Genomic DNA, 21488 nt, shown 5'->3' with positions numbered 1-21488 from the left:
ATTAAAAACTTTGAATGGCTGGGTGCAGTGGCTCACACCTGTAATCCCAGCACTTTGGGAGGCTGAGGTGGGCGGATCATGAGGTCAGGAGATCAAGACCATCCTGGCAAACACGGTGAAACCCCGTCTGTACTAAAAAAAATAAAAAAAAATTAGCCAGGCGTGGTGGCAGGTGCCTGTAGTCCCAGCTACTCGGGAGGCTGAGGCAGGAGAATGGCGTGAACCCAGGAGGCAGAGCTTGCAGTGAGCCAAGATCATGCCACTGCACTCCAGCCTGGGTGACAGAGCGAGACTCCGCCTCAAAAAGAAAAAAAAAAACTTTGAACACTGAGTCTTTGGTGACCTTTCCCAGTAGACAACATTTCATGGATATAGTTACCAGGCGTTGCTAGAAGAAATAAGTGTGTCTTATGTGACTTCACTGGGAGCGAACTCTGAGAAGCTTGTGCTTGGTTTTCTCCAGACTTTGCCTCATGTACCTTTTCCATATGCTGATTATATGCAGGGTCCTGTGAGTACTCCTGGAGGATCATGGAACCTGGGGGTGGTCTTGGTGACCCCTGATGTAGTAGTCTTTGAAGGATTTATGAAAATAGTTTAGGATATAGCCAGAGTAATCAGGCAAGAAAAAGAAATAAAGGGCATTCAAGTAGGAAGAGAGGAAGTCAGATTATCCCTGTTTGCAGATGACATGATTTTATATGTAGAAAAACCCCATCATCTTGGCCCAAAAGCTCCTCCAGCTGATAAACAAATTCAGCAAAGTTTCAGGACACCAAATTAACATACAAAAAATCACTAGAGTTCCTATCCACCAACAACAGCCAAGCTGGGAGCCGAATCAGGAATGCAGTCCCATTCACGATTACCACAGAAAGAATACAATACCTAGGAATACAGCTAACCAGGGAGGTGCAAGATTGCTACAATGAAAATTACAAAACACTGCTCAAGGAAATCAGAGAAGACACAAACAAATGAAAAAACATACCATGCTCATGGATAGGAAGACTCAATGTCATTAAAATGGCCATACTGCCTGAAGCAGTTTACGGATTCAATGCTATTCCTATCAAACTACCAAGAACTTTCTTCACAGAACTAGAAAAAATGATTTTAAAATTCATATGGAACCGAAAAAGAGCTTGAATAGCCAAGGCAGTCCTAGGCAAAGAGAACAAAATTGGGGACCTCACGTTACCCGACTTCAAACTGTACTACAGGGCTACAGTAACCAAACAGCATGTTACTGGTACAAAAGGCACATAGATTGATGGAACTTTATTTCTGGGAGAAATAAAGCTGCACACCTATGACCATGTGGTCTGTGACAAAACTGACAAAAACAAGAAATAGGGAAAAGACTCCCTATTCAAGAAGTGATGCTGCGATGACTGGCTAGCCATATGCAGAAGATTAAAACTGGACCCACTCTTTTTTTTGTTTTTTTTTGAGACAGAGTCTCGCTCTGTTGCCCAGGCTGGAGTGCAGTGGTGCGATCTTGGCTCACTGCAAGTTCTGCCCTCCGGGTTCATGCCATTCTCTTGCCTCAGCCTCCTAAGTAGCTGGGACTACAGGCTCCTGCCACCATGCCCAGCTAATTTTTTGTATTTTTATTTTTTATTTATTTATTTATTTTTTTTTTTTGAGACGGAGTCTCGCTCTGTCGCCCGGGCTGGAGTGCAGTGGCCGGATCTCAGCTCATCGCAAGCTCCGCCTCCCGGGTTTACGCCATTCTCCTGCCTCAGCCTCCCGAGTAGCTGGGACTACAGGCGCCAGCCACCTCGCCCGGCTAGCTTTTTTTGTATTTTTTAGTAGAGACGGGGTTTCACCGTGTTAGCCAGGATGGTCTCGAACTCCTGACCTCGTGATCCGCCCGTCTCGGCCTCCCAAAGTGCTGGGATTACAGGCTTGAGCCACCGCGCCCGGCCTAATTTTTTGTATTTTTAATAGAGACGGGGTTTCACCGTGTTGGCCAGAATGGTCTTGATCTCTTGACCTCATGATCCTCCCGCCTCTGCTTCCCAATAAAGCTGGACCTCTTCTTTACACCATATACAAAAATCCACTCAACATGGATTAAAGACTTAAATATAAAACCCAAAACTAAAAACCCTGGAGGACAACCTAGGCAATACCATCCTGGACATAGGAATGGGCAAAATGTTCAAAGACACCAAAAGCAATCTCAATAAAAGCAAAAATTGGCAAGTGCGATCTAATTAAGAGTTACAACAAAAGAAATGATAAGCAGAGTAAACAGACAGTCCATAGAATGGGAAAAAATGTTTGCAAATTGTGCATCTCTCAAAGGTCTAATATCCAGCATCCATAAGGAACTTAAACAAATTTACAAGAGAAAAACAACCCCATTAAAAAGTGGGCAAAGGACATGAACAGACATTTTTCTTTTTTTCTTTTTTCTTTTTTTTTTTTGAGACAGAGTCTTACTCTGTCGCCAGGCTGGAATGCAGTGGTGTGATCTTGGCTTACTGCAACCTCTACCTCATGGGTTCAAGCTGTTCTCCTGCCTCAGCCTCTTGAGTAGCTGGGACTACAGGCGTGTGCCACTATGGCCAGCTCATTTTTGTATTTTTGGTAGAGACAGGATTTCACCATGTTGGCCAGGATGGTCTCAATCTCTTGACCTTGTGATCCACCCGCCTCGGCCTCCCAAAGTGCTAGAATTATAGGCGTGAGCCACTGCACCTGGCCGAACAGACACTTTTCAAAAGAAGGCATACATACGGCCAACAAGCATATGAAAAAAAGTTCAATATCACTAAGCATTAGAAAAATACAAATCAAAACCACAGTGAGATAGCATCTCACACCAGTCAGAATGGCTCTTGTTAAAAGGTGAAAACCCCTCCCCCCCCAAAAAAAACAGATGTTACCAAGGTGGCAACGAAAAGGGAACACTTATACACTATTGGGAGTGTAAATTAATTCAACCATTGTGGAAAGCAGTGTGGGGATTCCTCAGAGAGCTAAAAGCAGGACTGCCATTTGACCCAGTAATCCCTTTACTTGGTGTATACCCAGAGGAATGTAAATTATTCAGCTATAAAGACATGTGCACGTGAATGTTCATTGCAGCACTCTTCACAGTAGCAAAGACATAGAATCAGCCTAAATGCATATCAGTGACAGATTGGATAAAGAAAATTTGGTCCATATACACCACGGAATACTATGCAGCCATGAAAAAGAAACGAGATTATTTCTTGTTTAGGACTGTGGATGGAGCTGGAGGCTACTATCCTAAGCAAACTAACACAGAAACAGAAAACCAAATACCACATATTCTCACTTATAAATGGGAGTCGAATGATGAGAACTCATGAACACAAAGAAGGGAATAATAAACATTGGGGTCTACTGGAGAGTGGGAGGAGGGAGTGCTGCAGAAAAAATAAGTATTGCTACTAGGCCGTTGACATATATAACAGAACTTTACATGTACCCACCCCTCAACCCTGAATCTAAAATGAAAAAAAAAAGATTAAAGGTAATCTCTTCAGATTTACATTAATGGTAGGGGTTGAAAGTTGTTTTGTGTGTAATGACTTAAGGTCTTTTCATAGCATCTGAGACAGCCATCTTTTCCTCTGTTACTATTTGTCCTGTAACTGGCATTGCTTGCTTTGTACCTCTAGGATGGTGTGATGGTTAATACTGAGTGTCAACTTGTTTGGATTGAAGGATGCAAAGTATTGACCCTGGGTGTGTCTGTGAGGTTGTTGTCAAAGGAGATTAACATTTGAGTCAGTGGGCTGGGAAAGGCAGACCCACCCTTAATCTGGGTGGCCATCATCTAATCAGCTGCTGCCAGCACAGCTAGAGAATCTAAAGCAGGCAGAAAAATGTGAAAAGGTTAGACTGGCCTAGCTACCCAGCCTACGTTTTCCTCCCATGCTGGATACTTCCTGCCCTCAAATATTGGACTCCAAGTTCTTCAGTTTGGGACTTGGACTGGCTCTCCTTGCTCCTCAGCTTGCAGACAGCTTATTGTGGGACCTTGTGACCGTGTGAGTTAATACTTAAAAAACTCCCCTTTGTGTATATATATATCTATCCTATTAGTTCTATCCCTCTAGGGAATCCTGGCTAATACAGATGGTATTTCTTCTGCCATGTCCGCTTCATGTACTTTATGGTTTGTAGAGGAGATTGAAAGAGCAGCACTCTGTTTTCTTGGCCTATTAACTCTATGTAACGGGTCTTATGTTCCTCGTTTTCGTTATTTTTATACAGTTAATATTATATGTGTGCCCACTATTTTAAACTATTATACTGGGGACTGTACGTGATAAAAAAGAATAAGATACATACCTCATAATCTGCTTCATCTGGGCCTGTTTCTTCTTTTTTTCCTGTACTTTGCCTAAGCTTAGTAAGTCTTCTTCTGCTTTTTTTTTTTTTTTTTTTCCATTTTCTGCCTCAGGATTTCCTGACTGACATTTTATATTTGTGAATACAGTTAACAGTTTAGGCACTAACGAACTCTCTTAGAATGTTCATCGTATTTCCCATATTTGCAAAATTGTTTTACCCTATATAATGACATCTTTTGGAGCATATACTGTGGTGTGTGTGTGAGAGAGAGAGAACAGAGAGAAATTACAGTTTGTTACTATGTTTAATGAGAGAGAGAATTTTAGGAAGAATTGTGAGTTAAGATATTCTGTCATTAACATATGGATTGTATATATAATAAGTGGTTTATTAATAATGCAAACTCTGATAGGCTAAACTGAATTTATTGTAGTTCACTTGGTTCTGCGATCCATTTGAAACTAATTTGCAAATTTTCAGCATAAATTTGCTTATTACACAGAAACATTTGTCTGTTGCAGGACCTGGGAAATAATCTTGCAAGAATGTTGTAAAGTTAAAGGTAAATTGACCAAGGATAGTACCAATTCTTTGGCAGAGAGATACAAAAGGGGGATAACATCAATATAATTGTAATTTTGAGGATAATATTGTTTAGATAGACCTTTAAATTGAGGCCATGGCATGTCTGGGCTGTTGGGTCCCTTTCTAAATCTCATCTGGTTTAAGTTAGTAATAAGATATAGTATATCTATATGTTGTCTAGATTTTTATTCATTCAGCAGACATATTTCTAGTTCCCATGGGGTATCAGGAATTGTGGTGAATGCAGGAGAAATTCAGATATGATATATAAGACATTGTTCTTGCTCTTAGGGAACTACTTAACTAGTAATTGTATGATTGCCATAATAGAGAACTGTGTGAGGCATGGTTTGATCACAACAGCGGTGATCAGTTCTGGATGTGGGTGGGATTTAAAAGCTTAATAATGATGATGCTTGAGTTGAGTTTTAAAGAATGATTAGAAGTGAATAGGCATGTCAGGAGTGTCTGTGAAGGAATACATTTTTCTAGGGAATGAAGGAAAGCTTCATGGAAGAGGTAGCATTTGAGCTGGACTCTAAAGGATAGGGAAGATTTAGACAGTGAAAGATTGAGCCTGGGGAGGGACTGGGCCTTTCTGGAGTAGAGAACATGCTGTAAAGGTATGGTTGTTTAAAATCTTTGAAATGACAAGTAGTTCATTTAGGCTGGAGTATGGAGTTTATTTATTCATACTATATGGCAGTCATTGTGCCTAGTGCTGGCTGCATCTTAGTAAACAAAACAGACATGGTCCCTGTCTTCATGGAGCCTCAGGGAAGGAGTGGAATGGTAGATTGTGAATAGTAGGTTGAGTAGATAGGATTAAATAGTAAAGGAGTTTGAATATTAAGTGGAGGCATTAGGACTTAATTTTTAGGTAGCGAGGAGCCCTGAAGATTATTGAAATGGTTGCAAATGTTTGACTATGGCACTGAAGAGAGAGTAGAGTGAAGGGGATCTTGTTTAGAGGTGATAGCTGGAGTTAAAGGATAGTGTGCAGATATAATAAATAAGTAGGTCGGTGAGAAGAGAGATCAGTGTCTGTTAAGTGGTCAGAGAATTTTTTTTTTTGTTTTTCGAGATGGAGTCTCACTCTGTTGCCCAGGCTGGAGTGCAGTAGCGTGAACTTGGCTCACTGCAAGCTCTGTCTCCCGGGTTCATGCCCTTCTCCTGCCTCAGCCTTCCGAGTAGCTGGGACTACAGGCGGCTGCCACCAACCACGCCGGCTAATTTTTTTGTATTTTTTTTAGTAGAGATGGGGTTTCACTCTGTTAGCCAGGGTGGTCTTGATCTCCTGACCTCGTGATCCCCCGCCTCGGCCTCCCAAAATGCTGGGATTTCAGGCATGAGCTACCGCGCCCGGCCTAGAGAATATTTTTTGATTGAATGAGGGCTTTTGTGTCTGCTCGTGTTCTTTACTCTCTGGGTACCTTGCTTTTCTCATCAATTGTCTCTTTCGCTTTCTTCCATTTTATTTACCCACCCTTATTCTGTCCCTTTTTCCTAATTGGCTCATTCATGAAACTTATTTTATTTATTTTTTTTGAGACAGAGTTTCGCTTTTGTTGCTCAGGCTGCAGTCCAATGGCACAATCTCGGCTCACCGTAACCTTCTCCTCCCGGGTTCAAGCAATTCTCCTGCCTCAGCCTCCCGAGTAGCTGGGATTGCAGACATGCACCAACACGCCTGACTAATTTTGCATTTTTAGTAGAGATAGGGTTTCTCCATGTTGGTCAGGCTGGTCTCCAACTCCCGACCTCAGATGATTCGCCCATGTTGGCTTCCCAAAGTGCTGGGATTATAGGCATGAGCCACCACGCCCAGCCTATGAAATATCTTTTAGATTATTTTCTGGAACTAATTATCTAATAGTTATCTTTTGCTTAGGAAACTCTAATGACTCTTATACTTATTATTACAAAGACTTGATATATCTTAGAGAATGATTCCATTAACCAGAAAACAAGAATATGGTAGTCAGGATAGATCTAGGAGTGAGAAAAAGAGCTTTAAGTTTGAGGTGTCTATATGTTAAACAAATGGTTGACCAGCAAGCAATTATGTTCAGAGCTCAGGAAATTTGTGATAGAGATGTAGATTTAAGAGTCAAAGATTCATCAGTATGAAAATGGCAGCTGAAGCTATGAAGGTGGATGAGTTCACTCAAGGAAGAACACGGAAGGATTAAAAGACAAGGACAAACCTTTGGGGGAACCCCTCTTCTGTTAGATGGTGATCTTCTTTAGGACAGAGATCATGTGTCTCCCAATTTAATAAACCTTTTTTGACTCCTGTATGCCAGGCACAGAGAAGAATAAAATGTGATCTTTGTGCTTAGCAAGATCCCAGGCTTTTAGGATGAAGAGAGATGTGTAGTCAGCAGTGCAGAGCAAAAGATACCCTAAGGGATGAAGATAAACTGCTCTTGAGTCTTGCATCTTCAATATCTGTCTCATTACTACACTCAATATGATTGGGTAGTTAGCTTTTTTGCTCTTATAAGGAGTGTAATCAATTTGTGGAATGTTTTATATTGCTGTATTTAAAAAGAAACCAACTAGTCCTTTCAATAAATTAGTTGCTTTGTATGTATATTGACTTTGATTTTAATGTTTTTGTAGACTAATAGTATTAAATGGAATAAAAAGGATGTTTGCCACTGTGTTTTAAATGAAAATGCCTGGAGAATTGTGAGTAGGAAGATGTATATTGAAATAAACCATATAATTGCTCTTAATGGGTGATAAGAATTGATTCCCCACCTTTTTTTATTCTTTTGGTAACCTTTAGCAAATATTTATTTAGTACTTCTTACTAGCGTATATGGGCAGTGTTGATTATAGAGGGTTTTTTTTCCCTTGTGGAATTTAGAGCTTCCTGGGGTGTCAGATATTAACAGATTTTCAAAGGAATAAGTTAAAGTCAGCGTTTATGTAATTATATAGCTGTAAATAGCAATGAAAGATTGAAGTTATGTCAGTGCTATCAAAGAACCACATAGTGTTTATACTACAAAGAAAATGAATCTGGGTGTTTTGTTAAACTGGTATTTCTGTATGAAATTATGATCCATCTCTGCACAGTGACTTCTGATCTGGATTATTAATACTTGTGACAGTAAAACTTTATGAGACATTTTATTGTGTATTCTATAGTTTTCAGTTTAGGTTCCTGATTATGAATGCAAATATGAATTGCTATATTGTGCCTATTAAAGAAATTGATGGGGATCTAATCTAGCCTTGTCACTTTGATTGTAGCTCTCATTATCAGCTTATGGTAGCAGTCTGTTAGCTGCATTGTATTGAAGGGCCTCAGCTGTTTCCCTTTAGTACAATTGTTGATGTAGATGAGAAGCATGGCTCACTGGCATTTTAGAATATCAATTTCATGGGGAAAAGAATAACCTTCTTTAAACATAGGATACACAATCCTCTTTGTGCTTAAAGTGTCATATTAAAAAACTTTTAGATTTATACTTGGTATTGTTTTACTTGATACTTGCCTATTTGTATAAATAGTCAGAGAGTAGTTTAACAATAGTCATATCCTTCCCTTAGAAGTAATGAAGACATTCACTAGTATTTCCATATCAGCTAGCATTGCTTGTAGTAGAGCCAATCTTGAATGGCATATTTATAGCATGATTAGAAATATAATGTTTATGAGCTTATATCCTATGTGCTAAGGACTATGCTGAGTATTTTGAAATGTATGAATTGATTTACTGCTTATATCAGCCCCATGAAATAGGGATGCTTACTTAATGTATCAGTTGAGGAAATGGATGTTCAAAGAAGTTATGTAACCTGCCTAGGTTCACACAGATGGTTCATGACAGAAGTATGGTTTCAGTCTGAAACTCTCTTATGCAGAGCCAGTGATCTTAATCCATCTGATGATATGTTTGTCATTGTTTTGTGATTACTTTATCTGGGAAACTTCTGTCTTGATTTCACTTGCACTATTGTTGTTGAGAAACTGTAGGAACACTTTTTCTTCAGTGTTCTTACAACTCCTTTTTTTCATCTAAAACCAGATAGAAAAAAGATGGAATGTTTGAGCAAGGTAGATTAAACTGGGTACCCTGTATTTTTATTTGCCAAACCCAGCAACCCTAAACAGGGAGGAACTTCAGAGCAATTGATTCAAGGGACCTGGATGACTTTCTTTTTTTTTTTTTGAGACGGAGTCTTGCTCTGTCACCCAGGCTGGAGTGCAGTGGCGGGATCTCAGCTCACTGCAAGCTCCGCCTCCCGGGTTCACGCTATTCTCCTGCCTCAGCCTCCGGAGTAGCTGGGACTACAGGCGCCCGCCACCTCACCCGGCTAGTTTTTTTTGTATTTTTTTAGTAGAGACGGGGTTTCACCATGTTAGCCAGGATGGTCTCGATCTCCTGACCTCGTGATCCGCCCGTCTCGGCCTCCCAAAGTGCTGGGATTACAGGCTTGAGCCACCGTGCCCGGCCTCGACTTTCAAACTTTGCTGCAAATTGGAATCATCTGGGAGTCTTTAAAAAAAAAAAAAAAAATACTGGGATGCCTGACTCCCAGTCCCAAATTTAATTAGTATGGGATGTGTCCCACAGATCAAGATTTTTTTAGAGCTCCCCAGGTTAATTCTCATGTGCATCAAAGTTTGGGAGTCCCTGAAATATGGGAAGCTCAAGGCTTTAAAGGACTTAAAAAAATTTGTGCATGGTAGTTTATTTACCTCTTTCTTAGCAATATTACAAAAATGCTGTTGCAAGTATCAGTGTTCACATATCATTTCATACTGATGTTTATATCTGGGACAGAGACTCTGAAATTGGATTGCTGCATTCATATATTATTTTAATAGGTATTGTTTTTAACAGTTTACTTTCCACCTGCAATATCTGAAAGCATTTCTTACATTTCTACATTATTAGATATTAAAACTCATTATTTTTGCCACACTGTATTTCTTTTTAAAATCTTGGCTCAGTGTGGCAGCTCATGCTTGTAATCCCAATGCTTTGGAAGGTGAGGCAGGAGCATTGCTTCAAGTCTACCAAAAATAAAAATAAAAATAAAAAATTATCCAGGCATGGTGGTATGTGCCTGTAGTTGTAAGCTACTGAGGAGGCTGAGGCGGGAGGATTGCTTGAGCTAAGGAGTTCAGGACTGCAGTGAGCTATGAGAGCCTAGGTGTTATAAAGCAAGACCGTGTCTCTAAAACAAGAAAAAAACAGTTTCATCCATTTAATACATTTAGTCATCTATTAATAGTCTGAAAATCCCTGCCTTTTTTTTTTTTTAGACGGAGTCTCACTCTGTCCCCCAGGCTGGAGTGCAGTGGCATGATCTCTACTTACTGCAACCTTCGCCTCCCAGGTTCAAGTGATTCTCCTGCCTCAGCCTCCAGAATACCTGGAACTACAGGCATGCGCCACCACACCCTGCTAATTTTTGTGTTTTTAGAAGAGACGAGGTTGGCCAGGCTGGTCTCGAACTCTTGGCCTCAAGCGATCTGCCTCCCTCGGCCTCCCAAAGTGCTGGGATTATTGGTGTGAGCCACTACACCCAGCTGAAAAATCTTTGTCTTAACTGGTGTATTTAGTCCATTTACTTACTTGTGCTTATTGATGTATTTGGATATTTATCTGCTGTCTTATTTGGTACTCTTCAGCCTGCCCTGTTTCCTTTTTTTCCTGTTTTCTTTTGTATTGATAGGTTGTTATTTTTGTTTTTACTCTCCCAACCTCAACTAGTTTAGAAATTATACAGTGTTCCTTTTCTTTTAGTAAGGTTAACCTACTACTTGCAACATGCACATTGTAGCTTGGGTATTTTTGTTGTTTCCCTATTATATTTAGGTCAAGTATTATTTTATATATTTCTGTTCGTAGCATACCCAGTAACTGTTGAGATGATAATTGGTTTTAAGTCGCCAGATATAAAATCATCCATCAAATATTGTTTCTTAGGTGTGTCAGCTATATTAGATCAGTATAGATTTTGCCAAGAAAGACTAAGAGGAGAATAAAATATTTATTAATTTATTTATTTGCAGTTGCAAGATTTAATAGAGTGAAAACAGAGCTCCTATACAAAGGGAGGGTATCCAAAGAGGGTAGCCGTTGCTGGCTCGAATGCCTGGGTTTATATCCCAATCATTGTCCCTCCTGCTGTGCTCTCAGGCAATAGATGATTGGCTATTTCTTTACCTGTTTTTGCCTAATTAGCATTTTAGTGAACTCTCTTTACTAAAGTTAACACACTTTAGTATGTTAACTTGCAAGCCCCGTGTTTAAAGGTGGATGTGGTCACCTTCCCAGCTAGGCTTAGGGATTCTTAGTCGGCCTAGGAAATCCAGCTAGTCCTGTCTCTCAGTCCCCCCTCTCAACAGGAAAACCCAAGTGCTATTGGGGAGGTTGGCCAATGACCACTGTAACTGCTTCCTGCTGAATTGGGGCATAGTAGGGGTCATGCAGTCGAGATTTCCTCAGGAGGGGTGCCTTTGATGTCATCAACATCGGAGCATGGGCTAGCAGGCTGGTCCAGGGGTCTGTGGTAGATCTTAGTCGTGGACGGCATCTGGGGCTCCATTTGAAGAAATATTTGTAGTTTTACAGCTTTGATTCTGGAAGAGACAAACTTAACAAGGAGGTTAAAGATACAGGGATTGAAATGTGTGGCCTGCAGTGCAGGGGATTATTTCTTTGGCACACTTCACAGGCCCTGACTATCTGCTTAATAGTTTTGAAAAATCCTGGTCTAGTAAATAGTAATTTGGCCATCTGATGGGTGCTATCAATGCCTAAGTGAAAGATTTGGTGAAGAGTTTTAAGTAATTTCCATTGGTTAGCTGCAGGCAAAAGTATATTTCCTTCTTCAGTGGCTAGCCATTCTGAGGAGAGGAAACTATGTCCTTGTGAGGTTCCCCATTCTACTTTTGCTGAGTACTTTGTTAGGGAAAGGAGGTGGAATCCTCTAGTTTGACTTGAACAGCATGGGCATTTTTGCTTGTCCATATTGTCCTTCTGTTGTCCAGACTTCAGGATTAATTCCTTCCTCAAGCAGGGGACAACAAATGGCTGTTCCTTCTATGTTTTGGTGTATAGTGGCCCCTGCTTTTGCTAGAATGTCTCTAACAAGGGAGTGGGGCTTTCAGGCATAATTGGAAAAGTATGTGAAAAAAGTAAAGTTCCTCAGTCACAACTTAGTGACTGGGAGAAGTATCTAGTGACTGGCTGTCCTAGGACCCCTCAGATAGTGACAGATCTGGAGGACCGTTTTCTGGGACAGGAGAGTAAGACTGAGAAGGCTGCACCAGTGTCCAGGAGACAGTTTACCTCCTGGCCTTCAATGGTCAAGCATACCCGGGGCTTGACCCGGGAGGGTGATGGCATGGGCTGGCACTTGCCCCGGGCACCCTCAGTCTTTTCCCTTCTTCCTTCTTCCTTTCACTTCCATCTTATTCCCTTCCCTTCTGTCCTTTTCTCTCTTGGTTCCATTCCCTGATTTCTGCTTTTCCTTCCTTTCCTTTTCTTTCCTTGCCACTTCATGTTATTCATTTATAAAATAGATACAATATTTGTGAAGTACCTTGCACACTATTAGGCACGTAGGTGCCTGGTAAATGGCAGTTATTATTTTAAAAGCACTTGACAGTTAAAAAAGAGTTTCACATAACTTCTCTTACTTATTCTTTAAGGCAACTTGGTAAAAACATACTTAATTGTTATCTCTGATTTATAAATGAGGAAACTGTGACATAGTAAGAATGTGTTATTCAATGTGAAATTACTAATGAGTCGTGGAATTGGGATGCCAGTGCTTTCTCTATTCTGTCACAAATCCCTTCACAGTATTCCTTTCCCTTTTCTATCATTTCAAGAGGTTCTCAAAATATTCTTTGGCATCAGCTGGGCAGGGCTATGTGATTATGGTAATATTAACATTGGCTGTTGACTGGAATTTTCTGATTAGATTATCCCTGTATAGGCAGCCTTCTGTCTTAATGAAGGTGGTTTCAGTCCTTACAGGCAGCATTCGGGGGTTAGAAAGTGAATCTAGCAAGGAATCAGGATATCATGTAAAAGTGTAAAAGGCAGTTTTCCCCCAAAACTAGATTTCATTGGGTAAAGATGCCAAATGATAGTCATCAGCAAGTATAAATGGTTCTGATATTGTTTAAAATTCTAATTAGGCTGGGCACGGTGGCTCACGCCTGTAATCCCAGCACTTTGGGAGGCCGAGGCAGGCGGATCACGAGGTCAGGAGATTGAGACCATCCTGGCTAACATGGTGAAATCCCGTCTCTACTAAAAATACAAAAAATCAGCCAGGCGTGGTGGCGGGCACCTGTAGTCCCAGCTACTCAGGAGGCTGAGGCAGGAGAATGGTGTGAACCTGGGAGGCAGAGCTTGCAGTGAGCCGAGATCGCACCACTGTACTCCAGCCTGGGTGACAGAGTGAGACTCCGTCTCAAAAAACAAAACAAAACAAAACAAAACAAAATTCTAATTAGGTATAGTTTTCTGATCCTGCTATGGGCTTGAGGTTTTGAAAGCAGTTTTGATTTCCCTTTGTAATGAAAAAGAGTACACAGTTTATATCATAAGAGCTCACTGTGCTGGAAAGACAGTCTTCATGTTTTCACTAAGCAGATTTCAGAGCCTTCTGTAGCTTCAGTGTCCTTTTGGGGTTGGTGCTGAGGCTTAGGTGGCTCACAAAGCAGTATTTCCCACCATTCCTCAGGCAGATACAGCTAACACTGACATTGTCATCAGCTGTGATACTGTGATGCTGTGAAGATGCATGCACTATTCTTTGTATGGACATGCAATTTGTTTTCTCTTAAATAAATACCTAGGAGTGGAATGGCAGGATGATATATATGGTAGATATATGTTAAGTTTTTAAGTAGTTGCCAAGGTGTTGTAAAGTAATTTTTATTTTTCTAATGATTAATGATGTTGAGCATCTTTTCATGTATCTCTTTGCCATTCAGATAACTGCTTTGGGGAAGTGCTTGTTTAAATCTTTTGCCCATGTTTTAATTGGGTTGTTTCTTTTGTTGAGTTTTGAGAGTTATTTGTATATTCTGGATTCAAGTTCTCTGTGTCAGATATGACTTGCAAATATTTCCTCCAGGACTGTGTGGCTTGTCTTTCATTTTCTTAATGTCTTCCAATATTGAAGTTCAGTTTATCAATTTTTTCTTTCATGGATTGTGCTTTTGATATTGTATCCAAAAAATCTTTGCCTAACAAAGATCACAAATGTCTTCTTCTATTATTGTTGTTATAATTTTAGGTTTTATATTTAGGTCTATGGTTTGAGTTAATTTTTAATATATGTGAGATAGGGATTTAAGTTTATATTTTTTCCATGAGGGTATCCAGTTGTTCCAACACTGTATGTATGTATGTATGTACTTATTTAGATATAAGGTCTTTGTCACTAAGGCTGGAGTGCAGTGGCACAATCATAGCTCACTGTAGTCTCAAACTCCTCATCTCAAGCGATATTCCTGCCTCAGCCTTCAGAGCAGCTAGAACTACAGGCACCTGCCAGCATGCCTGGGTAATTTTTGTTATTTTGTAGAGACAGGATCTCCCTATATTGGCCTGGCTGGTCTCAAACTACTGACCTCAAGTGATCCTCCCACCTCAGCCTTCTAGAGTGCTAGGATTACAGGTGTGAGCCACTACACCTGGCCTCAATACTATTTGTTGAAAGGATGGTCCTTTTTAACTTAATCACTTTGTACCTTTGTCAAAAATTAATTGACTATATAGTGTAAAGACCTACTTCTGAATCTTTGTTTTGTTCCATTGATGTATTTGTCTGTCTTGATGCGGATATTATGCTGTTTGATTATCGTAGCTCTATAAGTCTGGAAGTCAGTAGTTTAAGATCTCCAACTTTGTTTTTCAAAGTTATTTGGCTATTATAGGTCCTTTGAATTTCATATGAATTTTAGAATTAACTTGTCAATTTCTGCCCGGCGCCCCCCCGCCCCCCCCCAAAAAAAAGCCTGCTAGGGTTTTGATTGGGATTGCATTGAATCTGCAGATCAGTTCCGGGAGGACTGACAATGTTGAGTCATGTGATCCGTGAACATGGTACATTTCTCCATTGAAAAAGTCTTTCATTTCTCTAGTTATATTTTGTAGTTTTTGGAGAACAGGTCTTATGCATCTTTTATCAGATTTATTCCAAAGTATTTCTTATTTTTGATGGTATTTTATTAATGTTACTGTTTTAAAATTCTCAATTTCTGATTGATTGTTGCCAGCATATAGAAATACAAGTATTTCTTCATACTGGTTATGTAGCCTACAACCTTGCTAAATTCGCTTATTAGTTCTAGTAGCTTTTTTGTTGATTCCATTAGATTTTTTTAATGTCGGTGGTCTTGTCATCTGTGAATAAGATAGTTTTACTTTTTTCTTCCTAATTTAGATGCAAATATTAATTTCTTTCTTTTCCTTGCTTTATTGTAATGGCCAGAAGCTCTAACGCAGCATTGAGTAGAAGTGATAAGAGTTGGCATTCTAGGCCGGGCGCGGTGGCTCAAGCCTGTAATCCCAGCACTTTGGGAGGCCGAGACGGGCGGATCACGAGGTCAGGAGATCGAGACCATCCTGGCTAACATGGTGAAACCCCGTCTCTACTAAAAAATACAAAAAACTAGCCGGGCGAGGTGGCGGGCGCCTGTTGTCCCAGCTACTCCGGAGGCTGAGGCAGGAGAATGGCGTAAACCCGGGAGGCGGAGCTTGCAGTGAGCTGAGATCCGGCCACTGCACTCCAGCCCGGGCTAGAGCGAGACTCCGTCTCAAAAAAAAAAAAAAAAAAGAGTTGGCATTCTTGCCTTGTTCCTGATCTTAAAGGGGAAAACATTCAGTCTTTGTGGTTTTTTTTTTTTTTTTTTTTTTTTTTTGAGACGGAGTCTCGCTCTGTCACCCAGGCTGGAGTGCTGTGGCCAGATCTCAGCTCACTGCAAGCTCCGCCTCCCGGGTTCCCGCCATTCTCCTGCCTCAGCCTCCCGGGTAGCTGGGACTACAGGCGCCGCCACCTCGCCTGGCTAGTTTTTTTGTAGTTTTTAGTAGAGACGAGGTTCCACCGTGTTAGCCAGGATGGTCTCGATCTCCTGACCTCGTGATCCGCCCGTCTCGGCCTCCCAAAGTGCTGGGATTACAGGCTTGAGCCACCGCGCCCGCCCCAGTCTTTGTTTTTTTGTAGATGTCCTTTACCAAGTTGAGGAAATTCCTTTCTTTTCCTAGTTTGTTGAGAATTTTTTTTTTTGTTTTTTTTTTTTTTTTTTTTTTTTTTTGAGACGGAGTCTCGCTCTGTCACCCAGGCTGGAGTGCTGTGGCCAGATCTCAGCTCACTGCAAGCTCCGCCTCCCGGGTTCCCGCCATTCTCCTGCCTCAGCCTCCCGGGTAGCTGGGACTACAGGCGCCGCCACCTCGCCTGGCTAGTTTTTTGTAGTTTTTAGTAGAGACGAGGTTCCACCGTGTTAGCCAGGATGGTCTCGATCTCCTGACCTCGTGATCCGCCCGTCTCGGCCTCCCAAAGTGCTGGGATTACAGGCTTGAGCCACCGCGCCCGGCCCCAGTCTTTGTTTTTTTGTAGATGTCCTTTACCAAGTTGAGGAAATTCCTTTCTTTTCCTAGTTTGTTGAGAATTTTTTTTTTTGTCTTTTTTTTTTTTTTTTCTTTTTGTGGAGAACGGGGTCTCGCTGTATTACCCAGGCAGGTCTCGAACTCCTGGGCTCAAGCTATCCTCCCGCTTCTGCCTCCCTGAGAGCTGGGATTACAGGCGTGAGCCACCGCGCTGGGCCTGTTGAGAATTTTATCAGGAATGGATGATGTATTTTGTCAAATGTTCTTTCTGCATGTATTGGGATATAAGGTTTTTCTTTTTTAATCTGCTAATTTGATGAATTATATTGATTTTTTTTTTCCCATTGGCTGACTTTTAAATGTTCATCCACCCTTGCATTTCTGGCATAAACCCCCTTTGGTCACAATATATTATTTTAGTGTATTGTTGGTTCCAATTTGCTAAGACTATTGCACGTATGTTCTTGAGGGATATTGGTTGGTAATTTTCTTTTTTTGTTATACCTTTTGTCTGGCTTTGGAGCCATGACAATGCTGATCTTATAAAATGTGTTGGGAAGTATTCCCTCCTCTAAAATATTTGGGAAGAGTTTGCATAGAATTTTTTTTTTTTTTTTTGAGACGGAGTCTCACTGTGTCGCCCAGGCTGGAGTGCAGTGGCGCGATCTCGGCTCACTGCAAGCTCCGCCTCCCGGGTTCCCGCCATTCTCCCGCCTCAGCCTCCGAGTAGCTGGGACTATAGGCGCCCGCCACCACGCCCGGCTAGTTTTTTTTTTTTTTGTATTTTTAGTAGAGACGGGCTTTCACCATGTTAGCCAGGAGGGTCTCGATCTTCTGACCTCATCATCCACCCGCCTCGGCCTCCCAAAGTGCTGGGATTACAGGCTTGAGCCACCGCGCCCGGCCTGCATAGAATTTTGTAGCTTAAAAAAAAAAAAAAAGTGGTAGAATTAATTATTGAAGCCATCTGGACCTGTAGTTTGTGGGAAGGTTTTTACACTACAAATTCAGTCTCTAATAGATATTAGGAAATTCAGACTTTCTATTTTTCTTGACGAGGTTTTGTAGTTTATTTCTTTCAAGGAATTTATCCATCATCTGCATTGTGAAATGTATTGGCATGAGAGATATTGCTTATCTCTCATTTTTTTTTTCTTTTTTTTCTTTGAGGTGGAATCTCACTCTGTCACCCAGGCTGGAGTGCAATGGTGCGATCTCAGCTCACTGCAACCTCTGCCTCCCCGGCTCAAGCAATTCTCCTGCCTCAGCCTCCCGAGTAGATGGGAGTACAGGCACCCACGACTGCGCCCGGCTAATTTTTGTATTTTTAGTAGACATGGGGTTTCTTCATGTTCTTCAGGCTGGTCTCGAACTCCTGACCTCAAGTGATCTGCCCGCCTCGGCCTCCCAAAGTGCTGGGATTACAGGCATGAGGCACCGCGCCTGGCCTCACATTTCTGATATATGATTATTTTTTTTCTTGATCAATCTGAACACAGTTTTATCAGTTTTCTTGAGATCTAGCTTTTGGTTTAATTGGTTTATCTAAAAATCTTTACTATTTTATTTACTTACGTATGTGTGTATGATTTCTATTTTATTGATTTCTGCTCTCCATTATTAATCTCTGGATTTTATAGTTTCTTAAGGTACTTTCTTAAGATAGAAGCTGAGATCATTGAATTCAGTCCTTTCTTTTCTAACATAGGTGATTAGTGGTATATATTTGTATGTACTGTTGCTTTAGCTGGTTCCCATGTGTGTTTTTATTTTTATTCAATTCTTTTTGATTTCTTTGAATCATGAATTATTGATGTGTGTGTTATTTAGTTTTAAATTATTAGGGAATTCTTCATATCTAAACTTTTGTTAGAAATTTCTAGTTTACTTCCATTGTGGTAAGTCACATGTATAACTTTAGTTTTTTTTTTTTTTTTTGAGACGGAGTCTCCCTCTGCCACCCAGGCTGGAGTGCTGTGGCCAGATCTCAGCTCACTGCAAGCTCCGCCTCCCGGGTTCACGCCATTCTCCTGCCTCAGCCTCCCGAGTAGCTGGGACTACAGGCGCCCGCCACCTTGCCCGGCTAATTTTTTTGTATTTTTTAGTAGAGACGGGGTTTCACCGTGTTAGCCAGGATGGTCTCGATCTCCTGACCTCGTGATCCGCCCGTCTCGGCCTCCCAAAGTGCTGGGATTACAGGCTTGAGCCACCGCGCCCGCCCAACTTTAGTTTTTTAAAATTTATTGATTCTTGTTTTATGGCCCTAAATATGGTCTGTTTTGGTAAACATTTTATGTGCACTTGAAAAGAATGCACATTCTTTCTGTTGTGTGAGTGTTCTACAAATGTCATTTATGTCAGGTTTGTTGATGGGGATGTTCAAGTTTATTCTAATGTTCTGTTTACTGTATCAGTTTTAAAAAAGGTTTAGAATCTCAGGAGGGACTGGATGTGTTCCTTGTCTTATGTTTTTATTTTTTAAGTCATGATGTCCTAGCTTTGATTTCTGTACTATCTTAATGACTTTAAGCAAATTTTACAATGAAACTCATTTTAATTTTAAGTCATCTAGCTCTTGAAGACAAAGGAGATGTGTTAGACATTAGAATTGAATGATAGAATTCTAGTTTTATAAATGTTTTGACTTAGTTATGTCAGTGTTTGGGTTAAAAGGACCTCTTTGTCTTTTTGGGCATTGGAATGTGACTATGTGTGTTTTTAACAGGGTTTTAGTTGTGTTCTTTAGCAGATGATGAAGAAAACAAAACCTATTCTAAAAGCAGAATACAAAGGGATATAGAAGTGATCTTTTCCTTTTTTGACGCGGAGTCTGTCTGTCATCCAGGCTAGAGTGCAGTGGCACAATCTTTGCTCACTGTAACCTCTGCCTCCCTGGTTCAAGTGATTCTCCAGCGTCAGCCTCCTGAGTAGCTGGGACTACAAGCGCGTGCCACCACGCCCGGCTAATTTTTGTATTTTTAGTAGAGACAGGGTTTCACTGTGTTGGCCAGGGTGCTCTCGAACTCCTGACCTCAAGTGGTCTGCCTGCCTCAGCCTCCCAAAGTGCTGGGATTACAGGCGTGAGCCACTGTCCCTGGTTGCTTTTTTGCTTTTAACAGGTATTGGGAATTTTTCTTGTGTGTGTTTTATTTTTCTTAAAAAAATTTTTTTTGGAGGGTGGGGACAGAGCCTGACATTGTCACCCAGGCTGGAGTGCTGTGGCACAATCATAGCTGACTGCACGCAGCCTGGAACTCCTGGGCGCAAGGATCCTCCTGCCTCGAGTAGCTGGGATTATAGGCATACAACACCATGCCTTGTTAAATATTTTATTTTTAGTAGTGATGGGATCTCACTACATTGCCTAGGCTGGTTTTGAACTCCTGGCGTCAAGCAATCCTCCTGCCTTGGCTTCGCATTGGCCTCCCAAAGTACTGTGATCACAAGTGTGAACCACCTCACCTGGCTGGGAATTTTTCTTTTTGTTTTAATGGCATAAAATTTATATTGTAAATGAAAGACATAAAAATGCTCTTAATTTTCCATCTTATGATTGCTTATAACTTTTTCCTAGATTTTTGTTTCTTCAAGTTTTATTTTAGACTCAGGGAGTACTTGCTTAGGTTTGTTACCTGGGTATATTGCATGATGCTGTGGTTTGGGTACAAATGATTCTGCCACGCAAGTACTGAGCATAGTACTCGGTAGTTAGTTTCTTAACCCTGGCCCTCCCCCGACTCTAGTAGTCTCCAGTTTCTGTTGTTGCCATCTTTATTTCCATGAATGCCCAATGTTTAGTTTCCACTTGTAAGTGAGAACATGTGATATTTGGTTTTCTGTTCCTGCGTTAATTTGTTTAGAATAATGGCATTCACTTGCATCCATGTTATTGCAAAGGACATGATTTCTTTGTTTTTATGCCTGTGTAATTCCATGGTATATATGTACCACATTTTCCTTTTTTTTTTCTTTTTGAAACGGAGTCTGGCCCAGGCTGGAGTGCAGGGGCGCAGTCTCGGCTCACTGCAAGCTCCGCCTCCCGGGTTCATGCCATTCTTCTGCCTTAGCCTCTGGAGTAGCTGGGACTACAGGCGTCCGCCACCACGCCTGGCTAATTTTTGGTATTTTTAGTAGAGACGGGGTTTCACTGTTAGCCAGGATGGTCTGGATCTCCTGACATCATGATCTGCCCGCCTCGGCCTCCCAAAGTGCTGGGGTTACATGTGTGAGCCACCGTGCGCGGCCCATATTTTCTTTATCCAGTCCACTGTTGATGGGCACCTAGGTTGATCCCATGTCTTTACTATTGTGAATAGTGCTGTGATGAACATGCAAGTACTTGTGTCTTTTTGGTAGAACGATTTGTTTTCTTTTGGATATATACCCAGTAATAGGATTGCTGGGTTGAATGGTAGTTTGGTTTTAGGCTCTTTGAGAAGTCTCCAAACTATTTTCCAGAGTGCTGAACTAATTTACATTCCTACCAACAGTGTATACGTGTTCCCTTTTATCTGTAGTCTTGCCAGCATCTGTTGTTTTTTGGCTTTTTGATAATAGCCTTTCTGACTGGCATAAGATGGTATCTCATTGTGGTTTTGATTTGCGTTTCTCAGATGGTTAGTGTGTGGAGCGTGTTTTCATGTTTGTTGGCTGCTTGTATGTCTTCTTTTGGGAAGTGTCTGTTCATGTCTTTTGCCCATTTTTTAATGGGGTTGTTTTTTGCTTGTTCAATTGTTTAAGTTCTTTATAGAGTCTAGATATTAGACCTTTGTCAGATGCATAGTTTGCAAATATTTTCTCCCATTCTGTAGGCTGTTAACTCTATTGATTGTTTCTTTTGCTGTGAAGAAACTCTTTAGTCTAATTAGGTCCCACTTGTCAATTTCTGTTTTTGTTGCAGTTGCTTTTGAGGACTCAGTCATAAATTATTTCCCAAGGTCAATGTCTAGAATGGTGTTTTCT

At 41.0% G+C, this 21488-nt stretch overlaps 1 protein-coding gene across 7 annotated transcripts in view; it reads left to right on the top strand.

Moving 5' to 3' along the window:
• The window catches only part of MAST2 (microtubule associated serine/threonine kinase 2), a 262907-nt gene that overhangs the window by 49137 nt on the left and 192282 nt on the right, over nucleotides 1-21488 (top strand). The window lies entirely within an intron of this gene.

Source organism: Trachypithecus francoisi, unplaced genomic scaffold, assembly GCF_009764315.1.
Source record: "Trachypithecus francoisi isolate TF-2019V2 unplaced genomic scaffold, Tfra_2.0 Lachesis_group12, whole genome shotgun sequence".
Classification (NCBI taxonomy): domain Eukaryota; kingdom Metazoa; phylum Chordata; class Mammalia; order Primates; family Cercopithecidae; genus Trachypithecus; species Trachypithecus francoisi.
This window is presented reverse-complemented; position numbering and strand designations above follow the sequence as displayed.